The sequence below is a fragment of the Ochotona curzoniae genome, unplaced genomic scaffold (genome assembly GCF_017591425.1).
Source record: "Ochotona curzoniae isolate NIBS_2020 unplaced genomic scaffold, NIBS_Ocur_1.0 contig_2699, whole genome shotgun sequence".
In the NCBI taxonomy this organism is placed as follows: Eukaryota; Metazoa; Chordata; class Mammalia; order Lagomorpha; family Ochotonidae; genus Ochotona; species Ochotona curzoniae.
In genome coordinates, this window is record NW_024465561.1 from 7,550,520 (window position 1) to 7,557,291 (window position 6,772).

Sequence of the window (6,772 nt, forward strand, 5' to 3'; positions counted from 1 at the left end):
AACTGCAGGTTTCCCCACGGCCCCTCACATTGACCAGGCAGGATTAACCTGATGGAAGGATTGGCGACTGAACGAACACAAGGAAACACTGATTGGCTCTTGACTTTGGGGGTCAGAATGCCAGGACTGCGCCATGCAAGTGCCATGGCTGGGACAGCTTCAAGCCCACCCTTGCATTTTCTCGGGGCTCTGCAGACTGTACTTGGAGGTGGACGCTGTCTTCCACTTTTGTGTCTACATGGTCTCTCCATCTTGTGGTGTGTGTCTCTGTCCCTTCTCCTAAGGACACCAGAAGGGGCCCACCCTAATGACCTTAATCTCCTTTCATGAACTCTTTAAAGACTCTCACTCCCAGCACAGTCTTGTGCGGGAGGGGTAGGGCTGGAGTCTCAGTGTGGATTTGGGAGAGTTGGGGCACTCTGTTTAGCCCAGGATAGAAGGCACAGATATTAGGGGTAGATGAATTCGGGTGTCATCCTTGTGCAGGGCCATGCTAATCTCTGTATCATTCCAATTTTTGTATATGTGCTACTGAAGCAAGCACAGACAGTATAGATGAAATGTAGAGTAGGAGAAGGCTTCCAGCCTTCAATCCCTCCACCTCTGACACTGAAGTGTCCCCTGGTGGAAGTGAGTGGAAGGGACAAGCAAAGTGAGTGGCAAGGGAAAGCAAAGGGAGCTGAGGTCCCAATGGCGACTGGCCACTTCTCTCTCCTCCAGTCCTGCTTCTTCCTCTGTCCTTCCTTTTCTATTTCATCCAGTGAAACAAGGGCAGGTCTGTGGTTGACCATGATGGGTGCTTGCTGGAGCCCTACTTTACCCTGCGTGACACCCTCCACTCAGTGGATTCCAGGACACGGGCCCTGCATCCTGCAACCTGCTCTGTGATCTGGGAAGGGAAGGGGCAGCACTGTCCCTGCCTCTGCTGGTGGGAGATGGCTCCTGGCAGCTCCAAATCCACCTGACTGTTCTCTGCAGGATCAGGGAGGCTCGGTATGGCATTTTGAAATCTGCGTTTGAGCAATGAGGCTCCCCTGGTTCCTGGCCATGAGGTGTTAAGCAAGCTGGGGCCACGGGGAGGCGTGAACACATCCTTTGCTTGTTCTTACTGCCCTGTCCTTGCTCCCACCAGCCTTTCTCTTCCCTCCCAATGTGCAGTAGGTGCTCCTGAGTTCATGGCTATGTCTTCTGTAGGTCATGGGCTTACTAAAGATTCAACCCTGGATGCCCTAGACTTGGGTAGCACGTAGCACGCTTTTTTTTTTAAGTTTTCTTCTCTTTTATTTCTGATCAAATATAGCCAATTTGGCAATATGGGTTCAAATGCCTGTTTAGGTGATTTATGCAATAGCTACAATGATTCCGTCAAGCCTGATTTTGTAACAGCTTGAGGCCTATACTTCCCTTAATTATTATTTTTTCTTTTTTTTTTTTAAATTTTAATAATCTTAGTTGATTTGGGTACAAAGGGTGAAGGGCTACAGGGTGAAAGTGGGTAATATCATTGTTTCCACGCTAATATTATCATTTTGCCCTGTATCTGGGGTTAGGGGAGTAACAAAGGGAAAAGCCCCACCCTACCTCCCACCCATCCCCGATCCCCAACATGAGGCGCTCTCCAAGGGTCCTGCTCATACAGTTCTGATAGTTCATCAGTTCTGGATTGCTGCCAATCTCACAGTTCCAATCGCAATGAAACCTATTCAGAGTTCACTGGCTGACAGTCTCTTAATGGGGTTCCAAGATCAGCAGTTCAGTTGGAGGGATCTCCAAAGAAACTTCATCTGAGATGATCCCAGATATGATTCTTGAGTGAGTGTGCTAGCACAGACTCCAACACCGTATGTCACACCAATCAGCTTATGCACATGCTGGTCGTTGCGATTGCTGGGTCTGTTCTGTTTCCAGCCCTGTCTTCCTCATGAACCAACGGGTGTTGTAGTCCAGCTCAATCCTACCCACTTCATACTTGGTCCTCAAGCAAACCAGTTGGAGCTGCAGCCTAGTTGGGGCGACTCCACATAACCCCCACCAATTCTGCCCCCTACCCTGGTTCCCATGCTTGCCAGTATGTAACGCAGATGTGTTCAGTCTGTCCAACATCCCATTTAGCTCTCGCACATGTCAATGGACATTGAAGCCTAGTTCAACCCGACCAACCTATTATCCAGCCCATACACCTACTGGCAGGTGCCTTTCTGTCTAGCCACCCCTGCCCATATCCTGGTTTTCGTGCTGTCCAGTGAGGGTGGTAATCCTGAGGGAGGTGCCCACTATTTCCCTTCTAGGCCACAGCCACTCCCAGATTATGCAGTCTTCAGGTGGTTTTGGCATTTGACTTGACAGAATTAGCTCCCAGTGCCAGCCTCTGCCAGCTAATGATGCAGCTAAACCCAAACAACCCTCAACCACTCTAATTTTTGCTTGCACTAGTCGGAACAGTCAGCCCATCGTGACCCTTCCCTTTTCTAGCTCACATGAGGCCCACAAGTGTTATAGCCCTGCCTAGTCTGAACTGCTCCCATCCCAACTCACGCTTTCCAATGGAAGTAGTTGTCCAGCAGGGGAGCCCACGTTCCCCTGTCGGTAGCATGCTTTCCTTAGCTAAGAAAAAATATTGCATATTTCATTTACACTGTGCACTATGTGGACATGTATTTGTTATGTGATATGCTCATGTATTCAGTATGTACCTAAGGAGTGCCCATCCCTGACTCCTCTGCCGGGCCTGGCACTTCGTTCCTCATGAGCAGTCATCAGAGACCATGATGTTCCCGGCTAAAGATCTTCCAAAGGAGTTTGAAACATTAGCAGGGAGCTGGTTTGGAAGGGGAAGCAGAGACACTGTATTAGTACCTATATGGGATGCCTGTGCTGCAGATGGAGGATTAGTCTGCTATTCCATGGCATCAGCCTTATGCCTTGATGGGGAACCGATCTAGAGGGGAAAATTTATTGGCATCCAACATCTGAGAAGGGCTGTCAAGATTTACAGGTCACTGCCAATATCTGAAGACTCTATGGTTCCTGTAACTCTGAAAGTGGCACAGGAACTGAAAGTCTGGTCCCTTCTCCTGTAGTGGGAGACACATGGGGGTAGGAAAGACCCAGGAAGCTGTAGGAGGGGACAAGGAAAAGGAGGAAGAGACCAGAGAGAACGGACCCCTGAATGGACTCCCTATGGCCTGAGAGGATGATTAGATGGAGACAAAGACAAGCAAAGCACAGGTGTGTTATAAATCCCAGGTCCTGTGTCAGGAGCAGTGTACTGTAGCCACACTGAAGCCATTTTGAATATAGAACTATGGGCCAGCGGAAAACCCCCGGCTGGCTAGATGCTTGGGAAAGAAGTTATGAAACTAATCACACGCTTAGCTTCAATTGTTTCTAGCAATATGCATCCACCAAAATATTCATCCATCCATCCATCCATCCATCCATCCATCCATCCATCCATCTGTTCATCCATCCATCCATCCAAATATCAATCAGTCTGAATATCAATTCATCCAAATATCCACCCACTCTTTCATCCATCCATCCATCCATCCATCCATCCATCCATCCAGTTAGAGACTGCAGAATAGGCCCACTTTCAGGGAGTGCAATTTGAGATAAAATTTAGAGCATTTTCTGAACCTGGAGCCAGCAGGATTCAGGTAAGTGTGGTGATTCTGGACTAGTGCAGCAAATTTGTTATCCTTATAATTAACAACCTTGCTGCCTGCTCCTGGAGCAGGCAGGGGAGAGTAAGCGAATACTTTGATTTGAAATCCAGCAGCATAGAGATAGGAGTGGTGTAGTGCGACTGGGCTGCAATTGACATATTTATTGCCTGAAGTTGACCATCCATCCAGAGAGCTCTGTTCGTCACTTCAGATGGATAGCAAATCGCTCTCTGTTTTTATTATTTCAATTGCTGTCCTTCATGGGGTTGTGGTGAATTAGCTCGGTGCCATTTTCTAAAATATCAAGCATTTTTATACATTAGGTACAGTGAATGGCAAATACTTGATGTAAAGTCTGCAGTTTTACTCCATAACCAGATTGTAAAATATGAACTGAATTAATCATAACTGCGAAGACTAATGGTACGTTTTTTCTTATTTTATCTTTAGTGCCTTTCAGATCATGTTTTAAAACCTTCCACGTCTGGCGTTGCGCACGCAGCTGCGGCTTGGTGGTGGATAGCAAGAGGCAAAGGTCAGACCGGAGGCTGCACAAATATTGTGTGTTGGATTTATTGTTTTAATTAAGAGCGTGGCAGTTCATCATAAACTGTTTATGGCGTTTCTGCACAGTGCAGCATTTTGAAATCAGCTGTTTTAATGAAAACATAATGTCATATCTGTCAAAGTTCTAAATATTTTGAAAGTGAAATATGGAAACAAGAACTTTAATTCTAGGTTTACTGAAATTAGCTCATTGAATTGCTTTTCAATCCCTTAAGAGGGTCACATCATGGGGGTGCCGTGTGGCTTCCTGGAGGTGACTGGGAAAAAAAAATTCCAGGAGGTTCTCCAGCTGGTTATTTAATAGTGAAAATATAAGTTGAAGGTTAATGTATCGAAAAAAAACCAAAACCATTATGGTTGGCGTTGGGGTTGTAGATTAAAGATGCAATAATGGGCGTGCAGGGGCCTGGATGCCAACTTGTGTGGGGAGGCCTAATTGTGTCGAGAGGGAGCCGAGACCCTTGGAGGGTAGGAGAGAAACGGACCCACTCTCGCCCCTTTGCAGTCCTGAAGTCTCCACATCACCGTGTTTGCTGCTAATTATTTATAATGACCTCAAAGCTGATGGTGCTTCCCAGACCTGCAGTCTGCAACCTTGATAATCCTCTCTCATGGTCGCTGGGCATCCGTGTAGACATGTCAGCTCTTCTTGGTTCCGTGTGTTAGGGAGTCGGATAAAATATCTGTCTAATCTGGAAATTGTATTTTTAGCTGTATGCTCTCATTGGAAACAGAAATTAAGCTTGTCATTAGATGCTGGGCCACAGGAGTTGACTGAACAGGGTAATGTATGTTAGACTCCGTGCTATACTTGGTCAAGTTTCATATATATTGTATTCCACATTATTTTATTAACTTTAATATCTGCACTTCCTATTACCAGACATGCCCCTCATTCAAAGCACAGAGGCACAGTTCTCTAATCAGAAGTGACAGGCTATATACTTCCTCTCAGCCATTACTCGGTAGCCTAGAGCAAAGAACTCTGTTTCCTTGAAAATGTTTTGAATTGGGTTATTTTTATTGAAGTATTAAAGTAATTCTTCAGATTTTAGGCTATTATTTAAGTACTTTTGGGAGAATGCAATAACCTCAGGATTCTATAGGCTTTGTTACTTTAACAATCAGAGCCCCCGAAAGCATCTTTTTCATCCTGGTTATATAAGTGTCTTGGAACTCATCTGACCAGCGGAAGCTAGGAGCATTCAGGTCATTACAAGAAATTAGTAGGCGAAATTAGTTTAGGGGAGCAGAGAAGTGTAAGATTCAAACTGTTAACAAACATTTGGTTCCTGTTTGCAGGGTTGGCAGTGATTAACTAGCATGTCTAAAGTCTTCGTTGTTGTTGTTAGGTTGCAGTGACCCACAAAAGATGACCTGGGCATTGGTGGGATAGTCAGAGATGAAGCAAAGCGTTCAAGAATCATTTCAGTCCTCATACCAGGGCCGTGTATCATTGTGTTGAAGGAGGTGCCCATGGCAATGACCAGGTTGGACAGGGAAGCCCAGGTGGAGTGCTTGGAGTGTCGCCTGCTTCTGGGGTTTACAATTTAAGCCTCGAAGAGAAAACTCATGGGCTCCTTTCTAGAGACGGCTCTGTTTTATCCATGAAAAGTTACAAAGGAGAGACTATCATGGGCACAGCATGTACTGCCTTGCCCACGTCTCTTCCCTGGGCACAGCCCTGCCCTGCTTTGAGTGCCCAGGGACTAGTGTGTCTCCAGACTGCTGAGCCATGGTCCTTGGCCTGCACCGCACTGCCAGGAGAGGCCTAAGAGAGGATATCAGCTGCTTCAAGCCAAGTGTGCAAATGCCAGAGCTGAGGCTGGAACCCAAGCTCCATGCCGGCATCTTTCCACTCGGTCATGACGTTCATTTCCACATGAAGCCAGCAGAAAAGCTTTTGTCTCATTCTCTTTTCTGCCAAGCCCCCAGGTGGGTTTGCTTGCAGTTGGTTTTCCTTGGTGCAATCTGATGATGAGCAGGTGTCAGGAAGCCTTTCAGAAGAGTGCTCTTCAATGCACAGGTAACTAGAGTGCAAGAATGACAGCATCTGTTGTTAGAAAGGCAGCTGGGCCTGTGGCTCTGTCAAACACCCATCAGAATTGACTTGTGAGTGTGGAACAGGAATAGGATTAATTTCGTGCCAAGTGCAAATCTAAACACATACTAGGGAATCCAGCTATACGCCTCTTAGGATACAATTGGACTTCATTAAAAACATAGACAACAACGCAAGAATTGGTAGACATAAGTTAGGAAGGTGCACAACATTAGCAGAGATGATAAAGAAAGAGGGAATTTGATCATTTGTTTATATATTTTGTTTGAAAGGGATGGAGAGTGAGAGAAAGCCAACGGAAGCATTGCCAAGTCACTTTCCAAATGCCACAAACAGCCATGGTTGAGCCAGGCTGAAAATGGGAGCCCAGAACTCAACCAGGGTCTCCCACATTGGTGGTGGGCATCTAAGTACTGGAACCATCATCTGCATAAGATGCGATTTGGAATGGAGCTAAGACTGAACAGCAGACATT

General features: G+C 46.2%; 1 pseudogene; it reads right to left on the reverse strand.

The window, feature by feature from the left end:
- Positions 1-444: 444 nt before the first annotated feature.
- LOC121153920 lies at positions 445-544 on the reverse strand (annotated as a pseudogene).
- Between the last annotated feature and the right edge of the window lie 6,228 nt (positions 545-6,772).